The sequence below is a fragment of the Juglans microcarpa x Juglans regia genome, chromosome 3S, assembly GCF_004785595.1.
Source record: "Juglans microcarpa x Juglans regia isolate MS1-56 chromosome 3S, Jm3101_v1.0, whole genome shotgun sequence".
NCBI classification, from domain to species: domain Eukaryota; kingdom Viridiplantae; phylum Streptophyta; class Magnoliopsida; order Fagales; family Juglandaceae; genus Juglans; species Juglans microcarpa x Juglans regia.
In genome coordinates, this window is record NC_054599.1 from 23,893,716 (window position 1) to 23,916,106 (window position 22,391).

General features: G+C 36.3%; 1 long non-coding RNA gene and 1 pseudogene across 1 annotated transcript; both read right to left on the reverse strand.

The window, feature by feature from the left end:
* LOC121258070 overlaps window positions 1-22,075 on the reverse strand; it is a 35,101-nt pseudogene extending 13,026 nt beyond the window's left edge.
* LOC121258072 lies at window positions 18,824-19,726 on the reverse strand. Its single transcript, XR_005939326.1, has 2 exons — window positions 19,618-19,726; window positions 18,824-19,292 (listed from the first exon to the last, which is right to left on the reverse strand). It is a non-coding gene; the product is annotated as an uncharacterized LOC121258072 (long non-coding RNA).
* Window positions 22,076-22,391: the final 316 nt, after the last annotated feature.

The window sequence follows — 22,391 nt, forward strand, 5'->3', positions numbered from 1 at the left end:
AAAAGGCTATGAGATATCTGAAGAGCACAGACAGGATCAGGTGGTGAGTTTGTTTGCAGAAAATCGAAGATATTGGGATGTGGGGATTCTTAGATCTCTCTTCAATCCAAATTTGGTTACAAAAATAAGAAAGTTGCTGCTAGGACCAGAGAATACAATTGATCAGTGGATTTGGGAGCACAAAAGGAATGGAAAGTTTACTGTTAAAAGTTGTTATAGGTTTATTTCAAATCAATGAAAGGCTGGTGTAGCAGAAACTTCAGAGGTGGATCGAAAACACGCAGTTTGGAAGGCTTTGTGGAAATTACCTTTGCCAAGTAAGATTAAAATCTTCGCTTGGAGAGCATGCAGAGATTGTCTTCCAACTAAGGAAAATCTTTTGAATAAACATGTAGTAATTGAAGGGAAGTGCAGTTTCTGTGCATATCCAGTCGAGGACTTAAATCATGTAGTTTTCAGTTGTCATATTCTGAGAGTCTTGGAAGAAACATGTCCCAAGTTTGGCTATGAATCACAATGCTAAGTTTGTTGAATTAGTCTCACAGTTTTGTCTACTAAAGGATCATGATAGCTTGGCTATTTTTTGCTCTTTGGCTTGGGGCTTCTAGTACCGAAGGAACAAAATGGTTTTTGAAAATGTGGTTTTGTCCATTAACAGGTGTCTGAACATGCTTTAGGCATGCTGAAAAGTTTCAAGTCTGTAAAGGGGCAGTCTCATACACAAGTGCAGAAGCTCCTTAGATGGTCTCCACCTCCAGCTGAGTGCTTGAAACTGAATACTGATGGGGCTCTATTATGTGATCTTAGGAAGGCTGGAATGGGGGAGATTCCAAGGGATGACAAGGGTGAAGTGCTAGTGGCAGCAAGTATGGCTGAGAATGAAGTGGAAAATCCAGAAGCCATTAACTGTTGGTTGTTTTTTGTGGAATGCAACTATGTGCTGGAAGGGCTGTCATGAATTTAATTGTGGAATTTGATTATTTATTGCTTGTGAATTCTTTACAGCAACTAGATATGCTTGACTCAGATCTTGGGGCTCTTTATTGTGAAGTTATGAGATTAAAATCCTATTTTGCATCTTATTCCTTTACACATGTGTATAGAGAGGGTAACTTAGCAGCACATTGCCTTGCAAGACATGCTTGGAATGTAGAGAATGTTGAGATGTGGGAAAATTGTATTCCAAACTTTCTTTCTCAAGCTCTATGGCTTGATAAATGTCTGTAATCTTTTGTTTTATCTTTAATGAAGTTGATTTTCTATCCAAAAAAAAAAACCCCTTTATCTATAACCCCACATTGGATTAGCCATTAGATTCATCAAATAATAATATAATATTATTTTTTTAATAATAATATTTTTAATTTATTTTTTTCATATTTTACAATTACACTAACTATATGTTAATTAATAATTTAAGTAAATAAAATAATGGTTATAGAGTGTGAATAGTGAGTCTTCAAATTTGAAGGGGAATTGGAATGCACTGTAGCTCAAAATTTCATATTTTAGTGTTTGGTAAATCCAATGCAGTGATTTTAAATATGAATTTATTAAATTTTGAAGATTGAACTCATTTGATGAATCTAATGCCAATGCTCTTAGAATCTAAATATCTTACAAAAAGCCAATTGGACCGAAACATGTACGGCTGACAAGAAAAAGAGTAGTGATAGCTTTATAACTCAATCACAATTTATTTACATTTGTAATAAAATAATATTTTTTAAATATTTAAAAACATCACATCGGATTTAATTAATAGTTGTAGACGAGTCAAGTAGTTGGTATATATTTTAATTCACGGAAAATAATAAAGTTACTACTAAATAATAATTTGTATACAATTACGTAATAAAATAATATTATTTTAAATTTAAATTAAAAGGTCGAGGTCTAATTAATTGTCTTGGATAAAATATCTTGTGGCTATTGTAAATATATGAATGTAGTAAATTAAATACATTTAATGTATTTGATGGATAATTATTAGAATTCTTAGCTATTCATGTATTCTTATTTTTCATGTTTACGTATTCTTTTGATTTATATATTGTCATTCTCTAAGTTCATGTATTCATTTACTATCACGTGTGTTTAGTGGTGGAACCAAGAATTTGTGTTAGGGAGGCCAAGCAAAGCTAAAACTATAATAAAATATTTTTTGGTTTATTTCTATACAATTTTTCTTGCGGTATAGAACAATCTGATAGTAAGATCTAAAATAAAAATAAAATATGTTTAATACAACCGATATATTAAGAAATTATATGGTATGTCAAAAACAATATCTCATTGAAATAACATAAAGATACTCATACAAATATATCAAACAAAAGAAACACAGAATGTCTAAAATTGTAACTTGTGTTCTTTTAAAGAAACAAAATCATCAAGTATTGAATCTAAATCTAAATTCTTAGCTATTTCTCTTTCAATATAGACAACTAAATTATTTGTTAGAAACTCATCTTCAATTTTGTTGCGAAGTCTTGTTTTAACAATCTTCATAGCTGAAAATGGCCGTTCATTGGTCGCTATAGATACTGGAAGAGTCAAAATAATACGAATCAATCTATCAATAAGATAGTATGTCTTTGATTTCTCTCTCTACCAATTTTCGACATAAATCTGTAATGGATGACAAATTCTAAAATTTCGGATTAGTAAGCACATCAACTTCAAAATGCTTCAATTGAAACCTTAAATTAATTTTCTTGTTCTCAGAAAAATCAAAAGGATAATACTTTTTCGCAAGACAATAGATATTATCAATATTAAAGGGTTTATAAGCATCCTTTAGATCCAAAGCTGAGCTAAGGGTTAAAAGCTTTGTCGCTTCTTCACCAAACCTACTGTCAAACTCTTGCATTTGAAAATCTATAGTAGTATTAAATATTTCAAAATGATAATGATGCTCTATCGTAATTTGATCTCGTTGAAGAGGACCACGGCCTTGTACATAACGAGAGCTCAATTCTGGAATGCCAATATCAAATTTCTTGGAGAAAGAGACAACATTCTCAAGCACAGTTTTCCAACCTTCATTTCTCAACTTTTGAATGAGTCTTTTTGTAGTAGAAACCATATTCATGGCATTCAAGGCGCCTTGAGATTTTTATTGCAAAACTTGACTAAATACATCACTAATACCTATGATTTCCTTCATTAAATGTAAAATAAATATAAATTGGAATGATTTTTATAAGCAGCAGTTGCATCTCCGCAGTGGATCCTTCTTTTATTATGTTTTCAAGAACCGAGCAAGTGGCTCCAAACATTTGTAATAGATTGCAAATAGAATAAAAATGAGAACCCCAACGAGAATCACTGGCTCGTTTGACAGTGCCAATTTGGTTAGCTCTTTTTCCATTTTCAAGTTCATCAATAGCTATCATATGTGCAATTTGTGCTGCCTGAGCAACTTGCAGTTCATCATGACGTTTACATGAAGTGCCCACCACATTGATAATGAAATTTAAATTTGAGAAAAACTCATAAACAAAAACTACATCTCTAGATGCAGCGACTAATGCTAACTATAATCGGTAAGCAAAATAATGAACATAGTATGCTTATGGACAATCTTTAAGAAATAGTGCTTGCAATCCTTTCCATTCACCACGCATATTACTAGTACCATCATATCCTTACCCACGAATATTTTGAACATCAAGGCAATGATGAGAAAGGACTGCAAATATTTTATTCTTTAGAGTCAATGTCGATGTATCTTTTACATGTACAAGATCAAAAAATCGTTCTTGTATAAAACCATCATCATCAACAAATCTCAAGATTATAGTCATTTGCTCCCTCTTAGACTCATCTCATGCCTCATCAACAATAATGCAAAAAATAAAATTTCCAACATTTTCATGAATTTTATTTCTCACTTTCTTTGCAAGAACTTCCAAATCTTTTTGAATTTTGGGGGAAGTATACTTTGAAGATTTAGGAGCATTTTTCAAAACAAGTTTTCCAACCTTATCATTATACGAAGCCAAGAGTTTAAGCATCTCAAGAAAGTTACCTCGATTTTTTGACTTAGGGGTCTCATTATGACCTCTAAAGGCACATCCTTGAAATACAAGCCATCAAACAACATCAATAGATGTTTTTAGTTGGAGTCGATTGTTGAGAATTTGTGCGGAGCTTTGTGCATTCATTACTTTATCAATATGTTGTGATTGTTTTAATAAATCCTCACAAGATTTCACAGCATTATTATGACAAGAGTAAGGATCCTCCCCAATATAATTAAAAAAGGCACTATGTTTTCCATCATTAATCTTCTTCCAACTTCTAAATTCTATGATAGTAAATACATCACATCCAGAACGTCGAGTTACTTTCATTGTAAAAAGATAACAAGTGAACAATATGCAGCATCCTTTGATGGAGAATACTCTAGCCAAGATGCAAATTGTACAAACCAAGAAACTTGAAAGCGACAAGGATTCTTTTCAGAACCAGAAAATGGATATTTTGAGAGACGTATTTGATATGGACAAATTTTCAAGTAAGATTTTTTTATTTCATCACGTTGATTGACTGGATAGTCCCACATAGGAGGACATAATCCTGAATCTCGTTGTAGAGAAGATATATCAATCTCTTTAGAATCAAGTGTTAACGATGTAAAATTAATCTCTCCAGACTCCACAATTGGAAAGTTAAGATCAAGATTTTCTATAGATTCAATCCTTGGAATTTTAAAAGAATTTTCTGGAATATCAACTTCTTTTCTTTTGAAGAATGAGTCTATAGTTTTTAATTTAGACATAATTCATGAACCTAAATTTAAAATCAAATTGAAACATATAAAATAAAGTTAGATATATAATAATTCAATTACTCATGAAACATGAATTTAAAGTTAATCTTTAAGCACAAAATAAATAACTATTCAATGGACAATATTGAGTATATGAATAACTAGTTTCATATATCGTGATCCTTCAATTCTCTTGTTAATTTTTCTCAATTTCACAAAACGTTATCAGCACGAGACTCTGACTAACCATTGTGTTCTTTTGATCTTTGACAAATACTTGCGTAACATTTTCTGACCATTGTAAGTTTCTATTGTATAACTATTGATATTTATTTATTGAGATATAAACCATTTTATAAAATCTTGATATGATATATGTGATATTATATAGAGTATAATGTAATTATCATATTAAGTGTATTATCCACACCATGTTATTAGCACAAGATCTGGCTAACCGTTGTGTTCTTTTGATCTTTAACAAATAATTGCGTAACATTTTTCGACCATTGTAAGTTTCTATTATATTAATATTGATATCTACTTATTGTAATATAAACTATTTTATAAAATTTTGACATGATCTATGTGATATTATATAGAGTATAATGTAATTATCATATTAAGTGTATTATCTACACTGGCTTATAAATATATTTTTTCCCTTACAAATTATCTTAAACTTAAATGATTAAATTCATAATTGACCAATTGAATAGCGTGGCTAAATATATATGGAGAATTATATGCATTATTAAGAGTGCTTAATTTGAACGGTCTTAGATATCTTTGATATTTCTACTATGGATAACTTCTTTATTGACACATCAAATATACTGCTGATGTAAAAGCCTGCTGGATCAGTTTATATTAAAAATATATATATATATATATATATTAGTATTTTGACTCTTTTGATGAATAAAACAGGTCCAAACTAAGTGATATATTACACACTAGAGTTATAAATAGCATAATTCTTCTATACTATTTCCAGAGTGAGTTTATTCAAAACACTAGAATATTGATTATGGATTAATTACACTATATTCCCTCAAATTTTTACTTAACTTATAATGTGCCTCTGAAACTAATAATTGCATCAAGTGGACTCTCGAACTTTCAAAACTTCTAAATCTTCCCTTCCGTCTACTAGCAGTGTAAAATCTAATAGAAATTCAATATAAAAATATAATTTTCATCTAAGTTATTATCATTGACCATATAAAATATAAAATAATATATGCTATCAATTAATAATAAATCATTAATCATTAACCATATATAAAATTATTTTATACCTAAGTTGCAACCAAGTATGAATAATCTATGTACACAATGAAATTATTTAATATTCATTAACCATATATAAATTAATAAAAAATTATTTAATGATTAATGATTTATTATTAATTGATAACATATATTATTTTATATGGTTAATGATAATAAATTAGATGAAAATTACATCTTTATAGTGAATGTTATACACATGAGCGGCACGTATAATAAATTTCCATTAAATTTAACGCTGATGGTTGACCGAAGGGGGGGATTAGGAAGTTTTGAAAGTTTGAGGGTCTACTTTGATGCAATTATTAGTTTCGGAGGCACATTATGAATTGAGTGAAAGTTCGAATAGGCAAAATGTAATTAACCCATTGATTATTGAAGAGGAGAAAGAGAACAAGGATAGAAGAAATAACATTACTTGTTACTCACAAAGAAAGCCAGTAAGAAATCGAAATGGACATCAATTCAATATGGCACAACATTTGAAAGCTTTTACATGAATTTGAATCTTACAAATCAAATTATGCCATGTGGATGGTGTGTAGTGCAAAAGCTTATAAATAGAATTATTCTTATTTTATAGGGTAATTAATTCTAATGTTATATATATATATATATATATATATCTCACACTAGATTAACTATATGCTAGTGAAAATGCATTTGCGCTAAAAATTCCGGGCTTGAATCATTATAGATTGAAAAAGCTGAGGGCTGCCTACTTTAGGAATTGACATGAACAACATGCCGTTTATTACTCAATTTGTGAAGCATCAAGCTCACGGTTTTATCCGACACAACTTCTAGGAATTATTTTTGCCCTTGTAGTGGTTGAAGACTTGAATAAAAAGGCAATATATATCTACCTCAATAGTTATATGTATTTGATCACAATGCACTTGTTGTATTATAGAGTCTTCACCCAAAATAAAAGAATCGGTTCCAAGCGAGAATTACCACGAAGTTCCTAGCCAACTAATTCTTGAAGATCAGTAATGTTAGATATAAGTTTCAAATAAATAAGTTCCATATAAATCTTTTGTAAAAAAGTAAATCTCACTAATAAAAAATAGTTTTTACATTTTTTTTAAGTGGGGTCTATTTTTTTACAAGGACTTGTATGAAATTTATCTATTTAAAATTTATACAAATCATTTCTCAATTCGTAAAATTGCAATACTATTTGTCTGTGCTCTGCAGCATGTTTGAGCTCTTGTGACCCAAAAAATTACTTCCTTCATGCTTTGCCAATGCATAAAGACGAGAAATTCAGTGCTGGAGCTCTTAAGTTGTTGCAACTCTAAATTGGTCAAAGAACAAAATGTTCCCGAGAGCATTACGTCATCAAATATAAGGCAGCCACAATTGAACTTTTAGCCAAAATGGGTCGTAAACCGATACTAAGGGTTATGACCAATGTTTTGAATTTCGTATCATACCGGCTAGTATGGCCGAAATATTTCATTTTTGTGGCGTAGCCGGTACAGAGAAGTGTATAGTTTCTTACCGGTCAGAATTTCGGCCGTTTCGGCCCATATCAGCCTATATTTCAACTTGTACCGATCGATATTTCGGCCTTTACTTTTTTCTTCTTTTTCTTTTCATTTCTTCAAACTGCAAGTTCATTTTTTGACCCCTCAATTCAGACCAAATTATTTATAATTTATATATAATTTATTCATATATAGACTATTCCGAAACGGTATCTGAAACTGTACCGGTACCGAAAGATCTCATTTCAATGCCTAGACCGAAACGGTCACCGGTACGGTATTCAAAACATTGGTTATGACTCATTTACAACGGGTTGATGTGGCAGCTTTCACAATTAATTAATGAACGATATGATAGTACTCATCAATAGGGGTGTTACCTGCATCTTACGGGACGAGGTAGCCCCCTCCTTGCCCCCACATGGGCGGGGGTGGTGGTTTCCCAGGCAATACACGAGTCACACATTGTTTAAGTGAAAGATTTGTATTGTTTTTACCTCTTATATAAAGGTCATTAGTCACATTTACGAACTTAGATTTATAATTTAGGTACAAAAATATATTTTTTTTATCACTTTTGGAACCAAAAATATTTTTTTAGCCCAATGGGCTGAGAGTGGGCAGGGGCAGGACGGATGAGGAGTCTAACCCCGCCCCCACCTCCCAGGGGTGGGGTGCAGGGGGCAAACCCTGCCCACCCGCCCCGCACCATGCGGGTAGCGCCCCTAGTCTACCATTTCTCTTTTCAACTACTCTAACACGCAATCTCTCGACTTTTGACATTCTGATATAACAACATACGTAAAAAAAATATTAATATTTTGACATTTTGTGTTTATTATGGATTTAATAGGAAGTGATATTTTTCACACTACACTTGTAAATAGAATCACTCGTACGGACATCCTATAAATTTTTTCCCTAGTAATTTTATTTTTCAATTATTTGATCTATGGATGTTGGATCCTAAAGTTAGAATATTTAGGTGCAAACAAATTTTAGGAACGGGTTGGTGGGTGTCCTCGAGCTGACCAAGCTATGGATGATTTTAATATGTGTATAGATGCATGTGGCCTTATTGAAATGAATTATCAAGGGAATCCTCTGTCATGGTGCAACGGTTAGACGAGCACTGCCATGAAATGGCCTCGATTGGACAGAGTGCTTACTAACATGGATTTCTCGATCAATTTTTCGATGGCGAAGGTGGAGTATGTTAAGCGCAAGACCTCTGATCATAGTCCATTGGTAGTAAATTTACCGCAAGTGGTTCCCAGGTATGGCCCCCCTCCTTTCAGGTTCCAAAAGATGTGGTGTAATCATGATTCTTTTCAACGCTTTGTTAAGGAGGTCTGGGATAGACCAGTGTGTGGATCGGGTTTAAAAAAATTGGTTGCGAAGCTGAAACGTACTAAGATTGAACTCAGAGCCTGGAACAAAATTGTTTTCGGACGGGTTGATCTGAATATGAAATAATTGGAAGATAGGCTTGAAGTATTGGAGTCTCATCTCCGAGTGGACTATTCTGAAGCCATTGAAAAGGATTATATTGTTACAAAGTTGGAGCTTGAGGTGTGGGAAAAGAGGGAAGAAACTAGACTTGCCCAAGTAGCTAAGAAAAAGTGGTTAAAGGAGGGAGATAAAAACTCAAATTCTTTCATACGGTAGTTAATCAGAGGAGGAAAAGCTCTATTATTTCACAATGCATCTTGAGGATGGGACCTGTTTGAACTCGCCAGAGTTGATCCATGCAGAAGTTGTGGAGTTCTTTCGGAATTTTCTAACTGAAGAGCCGGAGACTGAGGCGGATCTATCTTCTCTGTTGAGCGAGGAGGTGTCGATGGATGAGAATTCTGAGTTATGTAGCACCAGCAGAGGAGGAAGTAAACGCAGAGGTGTTCTTTATTCCACAGCAGAGTAGTCCAGGACCTGACGGTTTTGGGTTGTCTTTTTATATTTCTTGTTGGAATATTGTAAAAGATGATGTTGTGGAGGCGGCTAGGGAGTTTTTTGGTGGAGCCGAATTACCAATTTTCTATACATCGTCTTATATTGTTCTTATCTCGAAGGTGACAGATCCAAAAACATTTGAAAAATTTCGGCCTATCAGTCTTTGCTCGGTTGCATATAAGATTTTTTCAAAGATCGTGGTATCCCGATTGACAGGTTTTCTGCCCAGGTTGATTTCACAAGAGTAAGGGGCATTCGTCCCAGGGCGCAGTATTTTTGAAAATATCTCTCTCGGCCGAGAGATGGTGCATGGCCTTAAAAAGAAAATTCAAGGAGAAAATGCAATGGTTAAATTGGATATGGCTAAAGCATACGACAGAGTTAATTGAGAGTTTTATTCCAAGTTCTTGTTGGATATGGGTTTTCGAACAGATTTTGTAAGCTAGTTAGAGTCTGTGTGACCTCTCCGTGGTACTCGGTGATGATGAACGGCTCTTATAAAGGTTTTTTCAAGCCAAGTAGAGGTCTTCGGCAAGGAGATCTCATTTCTCCTTACTTGTTTATTCTTATGCAAGAAGTTTTGCCCCGTTTCCTTCGTCAACAATTCGAAAATGATCTAATTGGAAAATTTTATCATCCGATGGGGGCTCCACTGGTTTCGCATCTGCTCTATGCGGATGATATTTTGATTTTCCTGAATGGCACTAAGAGATCAATGCAAAGACTTGTAAACATTCTTTCTACATATGAAAAGTGGTCTGGGCAACGGGTTAGTAAAGAAAAATGAGCAATTTTTATAGCCCCTAATATCAGTGCAGTACGCCATCGTACTTTAGCTAGGATCACTGGTTTTATGGAGGGTAAATTTCCAGTGACTTATTTGGCGGTTCCTTTGGTTTTGGGGAGGTTGAAAGTCTGTCATCTGGAACCTTTAGTTTCTAAAGTTTGAGCTAAAGTAGCAGGCTGGAAGGCCAAATTACTGTCGCAAGGGGGGAGACTAACTCTACTGAAACACATTCGAACTAGCATGGCTTCTCATATAATTGTTGTTATGGATGTGCCTAAGATGGTTACCAAGAAGCTAAATTCCATTTTGTCAACTTTTTTTCTGGGGGAGCTTGGTGGTAAGGCTAAGACTAAATGGTGTACATGATCTTGGATTTGCAAGCCAACTAATGAAGGAGGATGGGTTTGAGAAACTTTGCGGAAGTTCAACGCGCAATGCATATGAAGTTGGCATGGCGTCTTTTATCCACAGTGTCGTTATGGGCTCGGTTTCTATTGTCCAAATATGGGAGAGGATGTCACTTATCTTTGATGGTTCCTCAAAGGCCCAGCTCTCGGCTATGGAAATCGACGGCTACTGTTATCCCAGAGGTTTGTGAAATGTCAAGAGTAAAGGTAAGGGAGGGTCGGGCATCTTTTTCGTTTGATAGGTGGTTTAAGGATGAAATCTTGCGTGATATGGCTCAAGCAGTTGTGCAGCCAAATTTAAAAGTCAGTGATGTCTGGCTAGGGGACCAATGGGATTTAGAGAGGCTTGTGCAATTGCTGGGAGAGGAGACTGCTGCTGAGGTGTGTAGGAATATTTGTGCTGGGAGAACAGGCAGCGACATATTACTCTGGAAACCGACTCCAGATGGTTGTTTTACTTCTGCAAGTGCGTGGGAATTGATACGAGTGAACGGAGACCGTGTTCCTTGGATGGAATGGATTTGGGATACCCATCTGCCGAGTAAAATTTCGGTATGCATGTGGAGAGCGCGATTTCGTTGTTTAGCTATTGATGATCGCATACAGTCTCGTGGAGTTATCATGGCATCTAAATGTGATTGTTGCAATTTGCCGAGCATGGAGTCTCTGGATCATGTTCTTGTGACGGGTGAGTTGGCACAACAAGTGTGGAGAAGGGCAGCAGTGGTTTTGGGTGTCTCATGTATGTATGCTGGGTCATGGTGGCAGAGTGTTAACGTAGTTAAGGTGTGCTAAGAAAGCCACAAAGAAAGGTTTACTCATTGGGTTGTTACCAAGTGTTCTAACTTGGTGTCTGTGGAGAAGAAGATGTAAAGCTCGGATGGAAGGGATTAAGGAGATTGAGGTTGGAGTTTGGAGAATGGTCTGATCATGGATTGGTGATATATTTAACGACTTTGAAGGAGAAACTGCTCTTGCCCCTATCGATGAGCAGGTACTAAGTGCTATGGGTATTGGTGTGCGGCGTCGTCCTTTCAAGCGGGTCTGTGCTGTCGAATGGAAGAAGCCACCTGCTGGATGGTGGAAGCTTAATGTTGATGGCAGCTGTAGAGGGAACCCAGGGAATTGTGGTGGAGGGGGAGTGGTGCGTGATCATAGAGGTCTGCTACTTGGGGCTTTTTCAGGGCAGTTTGGAGTTGGCACCAACACTGAGGCAGAGATGCGTGCTTTATTACAGGGGGTAAAGCTTTGTAAACAGATGGGTGCTTGGCAAATAATTCTGGAATGTGATTCAAAGGTGATAGTGGACTGGCTTAGTGCCCGGCGGTATAGTTTATGGTACCTATGGGATTTTTGGGATCAACTTCTTCAAGAGTTAAGGGGTTGGACTTTCAAATAGTTCATCAATTTCGGGAAGGTAACCAGGCCGCGAATTATCTTGTGAGACATGGTGAAGCTGGTTATAGCTATAATTATGGAGTGGATGAGACGTTACCAAGACTATTAAGAGGCATCCTCAGACTGGATAGATTGGGGCTTCCTACATTACGAGACAAGTAATGTTGCTCTGTTTTTTTTCTTCTATCGCTGGCTGGTCTGTTTTGCATTGGTGTTTTGTTTAGTTTTAATGTATAGGTGGTGTTATTTGTTTAGTTCATTTTCTATAGGTATTTTGATTTTATTAGTTTTGAATATCTATAAATCCCAAATGTCTTGTTTGTTACCATGGTTTTCGTCCGCTATAAACAAGCACTTTTAATAAAATTAGGCTATTATTATCTTCTTAAAAAAAAAAAAATCAGGAACCATCAATTGAGAAAGATTTTTTTTTTTAATATCCAAATTATATTTACCGGAAACTCAAAATATGCATTGTAAAAAAGTTAGATCTAGTTAGTATAATTGTTTTTTAAAAAATAAATAAATATTTTCATATAATTATCCTCCTTTTTTTTATAAGAAAGAATAATCTTAATTTAGAGGTTACAAGAAATAGTAAAACTGGTATAAAGACTATAAACAAAGGAGATTTTTGCGAAGAAGATTAGATAAAGATAATATGGTCACGCCGTTGCGACCCTACACACACGTAATAATAGGGTCACGCCGTTGAGACCCCTATCATGTTTAAAATACCAGTCAAACATCTATGGAATAAAACGTGTTTAGAGGACTTTCGGAACGTCCCAAGTTTTTGTGTTCAATAACGTGAAAACATGTATTCTAGTCGTGGCACTAAATTTAAGCTGCCTGGGTTTTTCCAGTCAATAGCTAGCGTGAAGACCAGGATTGGCATTCTACGCCGTTGCCTATGGATTCTGCAGGAGGAAGGAAACAACTGCGTAAAGACCAGGATGATGATCATTGTACAAGTATTGTTGTTTTGACTCCGGTTTTCATTTGTCATTGGTTCAGTTCTTATTGGGCAACACTGGTGGAGGAAGAAAAAAAGAGATCCAGAAGAGAAAATATTACTGGAAAAAGACTTAAAACATATATGTCAATAGGAGAATCTGTTAGACTAGACTTTCTGCTACCAATAGCATACATTATTGAATCTCCACACACACACATATATCTAGAGATTCATTTTACAAATTAATTAGCCTGACTTCCTTACTTGGCAGTTAGCACAGTTGCAAACCCAGGCTCAACTTGCATGGATGAGTCATTGCAAGAGACTTGGAGTAATATAATTCTACAACTTTTTAAATTTGTTATTTTTCAATTACTAATTATAATAAATTAAACAAAAAAAAAAAGATGAAGTATATTATAAAAAAAAATATTCAAGTGTTCCAAATTTTTATATAAATGATCAAATTCATGGTCCTAAAATTGAATATAGCGGCTCAACAATTTAGAGATTTATGTCCACTAGCATATATATATGTTATTAGAAGTGTTGTGAATCGTGTGTTAGGTATCTTTAATGTTTTTACTAATTGTTGTTCACTAAGAAATAAAAATTCTTGATTTTTAAAATAAATTTGAAATCTCCAAAATCAAATATTGTTGTGTAAGTTGTGTTGAGTATTTGGATTATGGTCCACGCCGCTCGAGCGGAGTGTCTAGCCGCTCGAGCGAATACAAGTCAGAGAGCTTCGCTTAAAGATAGCTCGACAGACCGCTTGAGCAAAGGCAAGTCAGAGAGCTTCGTTCGACACCGCTCGACACACAGCTCGAGCGGAGGGAAGTCAGAGAGCTTCGCTTGAGGAGCCGCTCGACACATGGCTCAAGCAATTGCGGGAAACAAGTTCGCTCGATGCAGGCTCGACTAGCCGCTCGAGCGAACATTGCTAATTCTGCTAAATTTAGGGTTTCCGCCGCATAACCTATATATATTATTTTATTCTGACTTGTACAGTGATATAGAGTGAACAGTAACCGTCTAACACATATTGTATTGTGATTCCTCAAGTAATAAAAATCCTCTGCAGCTCCTGTGGACGTAGGCAATTTGCCGAACCACATAAATACTGTGTCGTGTGTGATTGTTTGTTTTCCCGTATTTGAATTTACTTTATTGTCATCATTTTTCACAACATCCAGACCATTGACATGGCAGGTAAGGAATCAATTAACAACTTCAGGAATTGATATGAACAACATGCCGTTTATTACTCGATTTGTGAAGCTCAAGCTCATGGTTCGAGCCTACACAACTTGTAGAAATTATTATTGCCCGTTGTGGTGGCTGAAGCCTTTGTAGTGGCAAATTTCTAACGCTCAGTAGCCATCAAGTATTTGCACGCTCGCCGACCAAAATCTTCCAAGCTCCATCCTGTACTTGAAATGCACCACCGCCCCCCCCCCCCCCCCCCCCCCCAACTCACTACCCAGTGCCCACTTTGCTAAGTGCTAGCTTCCTCCCACTTATCCGATTGCCCAATTGGGTTGGGAGTGGGCGGGAACTTAATTGGTGCTAAGCATTGAGCCGATCAAAGTTGAACAAACACAGTTCTTTCTTCTTCTTCTTTTTTTTTTTTTTTTTTTTTTTTAAGGGGATGGAGGGTTTTGAATCCAAATTTTCTATTTGTATAATCGAATCATATACCATCAGGATCTTGGCAACAAGTTCTTAAGGGCTTGTTTAGGGAGTGAAATGAAATGAAAATTTTATAAATAGTAGTAAGATAGTTTGTAAATAGTAGTGAGATAATTTGAGTTGAGTATTTTTTGAGTTTTGGGAAAGAAGAGAAAAAAATTTGAATAAAAAATATTATAAAATTAAAATATTATGAAAATATATTTTTATAATATTATTTTTGTTTGGGATTTGAAAAAGTTATAATTGTTTTTTATTTTTTATTTGAAAATTTGAAAAAGTTGTAATGATTAGTATAAAAATTTTGTATTTGAATTATGTTTGAGAATAAGATGAAATGAGATAAAATAAGATCAAGTGAGAATTTTGTGTTTGATGGAAGCTACTCTGAAACCGACTTTTTGATATGCATTTTTTATTTAACAAAATACAAAAAATAAAAACAAACTTTTATTCAATTCGCTGAAAATGAGTTATCAAATCAAGTTATGCTTACTATTATTCTCATTCAATATTATTTAAGACTTGCATTACCATTTTGAGCCCTGCGTTTCTCAAAAAATAATTTTTAATGATTTTTCTTTGTTTTAATTTTTTATCATTATTTCTCGATTTCTTTAATTGCATGAGATTAATTTTATGAATTTTTCATTACATATTACGACCGGACAAAGTCAAGATCATCAAAATATTGAGGGCTAAAATTTTTGGATTGAAACAAGTTGTTCGGTTGGCTTGTAGTACTACAACCATTAGTAGACAAAACATAAGCCAGGAAACAAGTTGTTCGAGTCCATACCGAAGGCCCTCCAGACGTTAACCCCCTTTGCGCCCCCCTCCACAAGCTGCGTAAAAGATCAGAGGCCTTGGGCCCGGTTGAGAAGAAGCCCAAGGCCTGAGCCAGGAAACAAATAGATCTAAGATAACGGGACGCCGACATTTCTGACACCACCCTACACACACGTAATAATAGGGTCATGCCGTTGAGACCCTATCATGTTTAAAATACCAGTCAAATATCTATAGAATAAAACGTGTTTAGAGGACTTTCGGAACGTCCCAAGTTTTTGTGTTCAATAACGTTAAAACATGTATATGCCTTTTCTAGTCGTGGCACTAAATTTAAGCTTCCTGGGTTTTTCCTGTCAATAGCTCGGGTGAAGACCAGGATTGGCATTCTACGCCGTTCGTTGCCTATGGATTCTGCAGAGGAAGGAAACAACTGCGTAAAGACCAGGATGATGATCATTGTACAAGTATTGTTGTTTTGACTCCGGTTTTCATTTGTCATTGGTTCAGTTCTTATTGCAGTGGTTACAAGTTTTTGGTTTTTTGTCAATAGGAGAATCTGTTAGACTAGACTTTCTGCTACCAATAGCATACGTTATTGAATCTCCACACACACACACACATATATCTAGAGCTTCATTTTACAAATTAATTAGCATGACTTCCTTACTTGGCAGTTAGCATAGTTGCAATCTCAGACTCAACTTGCATGGATGAGTCATTGCAAGAGACTTGGGAGTAATATAATTCTATAACTTTTTAAATTTGTTATTTTTCAATTACTAATTATAATAAATTAAACAAAAAAAAAACATGAAGTATATTATAAAAATACAATATTCAAGTGTTCCAAATTTTTATATAAAATGATTAAATTCATGGTCCTAAAGTTGAATATAGCGGCTCAACAATTTAGAGAATTATATACACAAGCATATATATGTTATTAGAAGTGTTGTGAATCGTGTGTTAGGTATCTTTAATGTTTTTATAGTCCTTCTATAGACAACCGCCGTGGGGAACCCCCGCGGCATCGTGTCTGATGTGGCATATGTGCAACGTTTGCATTTCCCTCGAAGACAAACGAGTCAGTTGGCCTCTTTTTCCATTTTGCTCATCGCCACGAAAGCTACTCTTTTCACTGTCTTCAAATCTTTCCCGTGCATCCCGCAAGTCCAACGAAAGCAAGTTTCAACGTAGCACCACCACTCCTCCGTAGACTAGCAGTCTCGCCATTGCCCAGCTCATGCAGCACCTTGCACCAGACCACGTAAACAACCATGCATGCACCACGGCAATTCCACACTGCACATCCTCCACACATACAACCTGCACCACCTTGCTGAAGCCAAGCCTCACGTAAAACACGCAAAATGTAGGCCCACGTCCGCGGCATGCATGCTGCACCTCCACGTCGTCACCATCGACAAGCTTCAAGTCGTAGCCCATGGAACCCCATGCACAGCAGCTCAGCCAGTCCCACCTCCAGGCCGCGTCCTCACTGCTGCATGTGAACCCAACAAACCATGAACCAAGCACCTCCACGCCGTCACTCCTGCACCATCAACACATACATACGGCCTCCACCTCACGGCACAACAGCCAAGCAACGTGAAGAAACTTCCCTCACATGGTAGAAGCCACCAATACCACCACCGTTCGCCACCCTCTGCAACTTCCCTTGCAAACTCATCACGGTGAGCCCCTATTTCAGCCCCCAAAAAACATAGGATTTTCGTGAGCCACAGCGCCAGCTCTCTCTCTCTCTGCGTCGTCGTTACCTACCTAGAAAACACCGGTCATCGCACCCACTCCCTCAAGTTAGCTGCTGTCGCGCACCCTACCTCCTCTCCCTCTATGTTACTCTCGGTTTCCTCCCGTAATCTCTCATCACGTTGCCTCTCTCATTCACTCATCTCTCTCTCTCTCTCTCTCTCTCTCTCTCTCTCTCTACGTAATGCTCAGCCTGCCATCGGTACAACCACCCCTCCCAACTCCACTGCGTTCCCTTCCCTCACGGTGAGTATCTCACTCCTATTGTATGCAACCTTGTTCCAGTTGTTTTACGTAATATATTTCATTGGCCACACAACATCATTTTGCTTGTAACTGGCCAACAATGGTGTCCTTTAAAAGGTCATTTCTTTTTGTCTCCCTTTTCACCATTTCTTGAATTTCTTTGCCAACTCTTACTAGTATGATAATGTGGGCTTTCTTTGTCTTTTTGCTCGATCTCATTCTTTGACCCTATCACTCAAGTTGGCTTGGGTTGTTACCTGATATATACTGGTTAATTACAGAGAATATGGCGCTAAATTTTGACCATTATTTGTTGCTATATCTGAAAGTTTCTTTGAATGTTGGCGTTCAGAAATCAACCGTGGCCTCATAAGTGATGGGAAATGTGGGGAAACGTCGTATCTCAACCCCTTGTGCTTCGACGAGAGACCCACTTGATGCCGAAAACACCATGAATGTTTCTAGATTTTTATTCCTCTTTATTTCTTCCATTTGCTAATTTCTTCTCTAATTTTTGGGTATGAGCTATTGTCTGCTTTGTGGGTTCTGGAGAACGAAAGAACTCTGAAATGATTGGAAGAAATGGGGGGAATCGCAAAATTGTGACTTCGCAAAACCGTGGCTCAGTGGCTTCGTGGAGAAGACAAAGACTGTAACTTCACAGAACTGTGGGTTCGTGGTTAGGAGGATTCGTGGGTTGGTGGAGAAGACGAAGACTGGGCTGCGGCAGGCTTCGACTTCGAGGGGCGGTGACTTCGTGGAGGACGATGGGGCTTCATGGATGTAGAAGAGAAAGAAATGAAGATCGAGTAAAAAGCTGTTGTCATGGGGATGGGCGAAATGTGAAAGGAGGCCAATCGACCCCTTCTGTCTTCAAGGGAAATGCAAACGACGATGTTGCACATATGCCACATAGGACACGATGCCGCGGGGGTTCCCCAAGGGCAGTTGCGAGTAGCATTTTTCTTTTACTAATTGTTGTTCACTAAGAAATAAAAATTCTTGATTTGTAAAATAAATTTGAAATTTGAAATTTGAAATCTTCAAAATCAAATATTGCTATGTAAGTTGTGTGAATAAAGTGTTCCACACCATTGACATGGCCGGCAGGTAAGGAATCAATTAATAACTTCAGGAATTGACATGAACAACATGTCGTTTATTACTCGATTTGTGAAAATCAAGCTCATGGTTCACAACTTGTAGAAATTATTATTGCCCTTAGTGGTGGCTGAAGACTTGAATAAAAAAGGCAATATCTACCTCAATAGTTATATGTATGTCATCATGAAAAATTACAATACTCTCTATCTGTGCTCTACAGCATGCTTGAACCCACCTTGTGATCCAAAACTTACTTTCTGTAAGCAGTTTTGCCTATTAGATTGCACAGTTAATTAGTAAACCAAACAGTAGTATTCATCGAGCCTCCATTACTGAAACAGTTACACTGTTTATTGAGCAATTTTCTGCAGACTTAATTGTTGGATTCGTGTGCATCAAATTCCGGCCAATTGTAAAAGCAGGTTGCATGGGTGTAAGCAGAGGTTCATTTTCATTACTGATCATTGACACCACATCAAGCATGGTAGGTCGATCAGCTGGATTTTCTTGAACGCAAAGTAGCTCGATATTAATGTATCTCACCAGGGTAGAAGTGGAAGATGGATTACCCTATCGCTGAATCCATCAACTCCAAGCTTTGACCATCTCTCCACAACTCCCAAGCCTGTATTCATTTCAAGTCAATGTAAATTTCATAAAATTAAGAGTAATTCAGTTTATAACTTACAATATAGATTCTCTACAATTGCCTGACCAAATTGGATGGTCTGATTCTAGAGATAGATAGCACATCATGTGGGCTCTACAACCTTTAATGAAAGCATTGTAGGATTTTCGAGCAATGTTGACCACACATATGCATTTAAAATTGTGTCCATCTCTTTTTGCATTGGATCATCCAATACATTTGGGCAATTGAAGAGGATCCTAATTTATAAATTATTAATGTAAAAACAGGAAAGACCTAATAGGGTATAAAAGCTACACACATATCTAAGAAGATTGAGTGACCCGTGGTTATAAAAGCATGTGTTCTTCTTCCCACTCACAATCTCGAGTAGCAATACTCCAAAACTAAACACATCAGACTACCGAATACAGACCCTCCATGGCATATTGGAAGACATGTAGCTGCTGGATTCCAAAGTTCAGTGCTTAATAGTTTCCTAAGTAAATTTAGGCGGTACCTGTAAATATGGGATGCATGTGGAATAGATTGCATACTTACAAAGTTCCAACAATCCGATTAGTGTTATTATCTCCAACTATTCGAGCCATGCTAAAATCTGAAATTTTCGGGTTCATTTCACAATCCAAGAGAATGTTACTGGGTTTCATATCTCTTTGTATAATTCTTAACCTTGAATACTGATGAAGATAGAGAAGTCCTTGAGCAATCCCTTCAATAATGTGAATGCGTGTCCCCCAATCTAATATCTTTTTCATGATTGGATCTGTTTAAAGGGTGCAGCAAAGGAAATTAGCACTCAAGAATCCAGAATTATACATATATGTATACATTTAGCTTATATAGATATATGCATATAATAAGCATCAAGATGACGAAACAAGGACACACCAAAAAGGTAGAAGTCCAAACTTTTATTGGGCATGTACTCGTATATTAGTATTTTCTCATCTCCTTCAATACAACAACACAAGAGTTTGACAAGATTTCTATGCTGAAGTTTTGCAATCAGTATTGTCTCATTTCTGAACTCCTCAAGCCCCTGTCCAGATCTTTTTGAAAGCATTTTCACTGCAATTTCCTGCCCCTTAAGTAACTTTCCCTATGAAATAGAACCATAAACTCTTCAAATTTCTCCAATATTTACCATTGTTGGTTGTCTTAACGTTTTTTTTTTTAAGCACACCCATTTAGCAGAATGGAACATACATACCTTGTAGACAGGCCCAAAACCTCCTTCTCCAAGCTTATTTGCAGTTGAGAAATTATCGGTTCCAGCTGATACGCTCTCATAACAAAATAGTGGTAACTCAACATCCTTCTTTCCTCTTTTCTTATCATTTTCTTTAGTGTTTGTTCCTTCACTGATTGCATGAATTTCAGTACTAAGATCAAATAGCATTAGATCATTGCTTGAGGGTGCATCCTCTCCTGTTTGGTACAGAATGATGCAACTGTTGTCTTTTAGTGGAAAATCCAGTGTTTGCTACGATAAAATCAATTCAAGGATTATTTTAATGTGTTAGTGAGGCTTGTAGGATTTCTCCCGAAAACTTGGTTCAAATGATTTCAAGAGCATGAAGAATATATTCATCAATTGATTAGACAAAGCCTTGAGCAACACCATCAAGAACAATTCAACAAAGTAATGTCACAGATTTCTTGTCCTAAATTTTGGTGGAGCATTCTGTTGTTGCTAGTGATCCACTAAACCCAGAAACAAAAAAATAGAAAACTGAAACTTTCTAAGGATTTCTATGTAACGTTAGAACTTACACTTACCTTTGTGTTTGAGCTTTCTTTTGCTTGAGAAACAAACGGAGAGGCATAAGATTAGCCCTGCAGCGACCAATACAGCTACAATCATCCATACTTTCCATTTGTTTCCTGATTATGATGATAAGAATGATTATTAGCTTTATCAGAACAGAATTAAGTATAAATTCAGTGAGAAAATAATGAAAACTTAAGTGGGCTTCATCTTATTCATCCTGCCTTCGGTACTAATTTGACGCTCATCAGCCGCAAGTCTAAGATAGATATCTTGTCCAGCCTCACCACCATCTGAGGGTCGCTACAAGTTCAAAAGAGCTCCTTCCCATATCAGAAACCCACTGCTGTTATGAGCATAAGATGTGCAAGAACAATTATTCATACAAGCCAATTCACATCTTCGAGCACTCACTGGCAAATATGCTTTCGAGTTAAAAGGAAATTTAATGTTTGGTATTTTCAGGAACCAATCTCTTTTGCTATTTAGATTTCCACTTTGCAAAGGGTGTTTCCCAAACAACCACCGGACCATACGTTTAGTCTGGTCTGGGTATCTGAAAATGGTTCAAAACCTTTTGGACAATTACGAAGATTAGATGAATTATCATCATATATGCCAAATGGACCACAGAAAGCATAGACATTGGATAGTGATGCCGGTTGAGCCCAGAATAGACCCCATGGCTGAACGGGGGACAGCCATGTAAGTTGCTGGATCTGTCCGGTCGAATTAATCACAAAATGTGACATGAGAGAAGTATCAAAACGAGAATAAGTAAAATAGGTTTCATTTTCATTTGAGACGAAACTGAAGTTGTAGACATTATTCAACTTCAATTCAGGAACGAAGCCGAAAGTATTTCCATCCCAAACTCCACTACTCCAATAAACTTGGGACTTGTTCAACTCCAAGATATATTCACTGCTTCCATTTGGGTCTAGCCTCAACGAGAATGAGAACAGACCCGGTGATGGATCTTCTGAATCTGTCCATGAAAAAGGTTAACATGTCATCATTTTTCTTTACTAATTAATTTGCACCCATTTTTGCAATCAATTTTTTGTTATTGGGTTCTTTTGAAAGAGGGTTCAGTCTGTAAACAACATGTATAATACCAACATGTTACTATCTGGCTATGTGAGAACAAAATTAATACCAACACGTAACCAAAATTAATTCCTTTTTATTTAGTAACAAAGATGTTGTCTTTGGTGTAAACATAAATACCAACACAGTCATCTTTAGATAAATGTCTACCAACACACTTTATTTGGTAATTTCAGATTCCACAACTTCCTCCA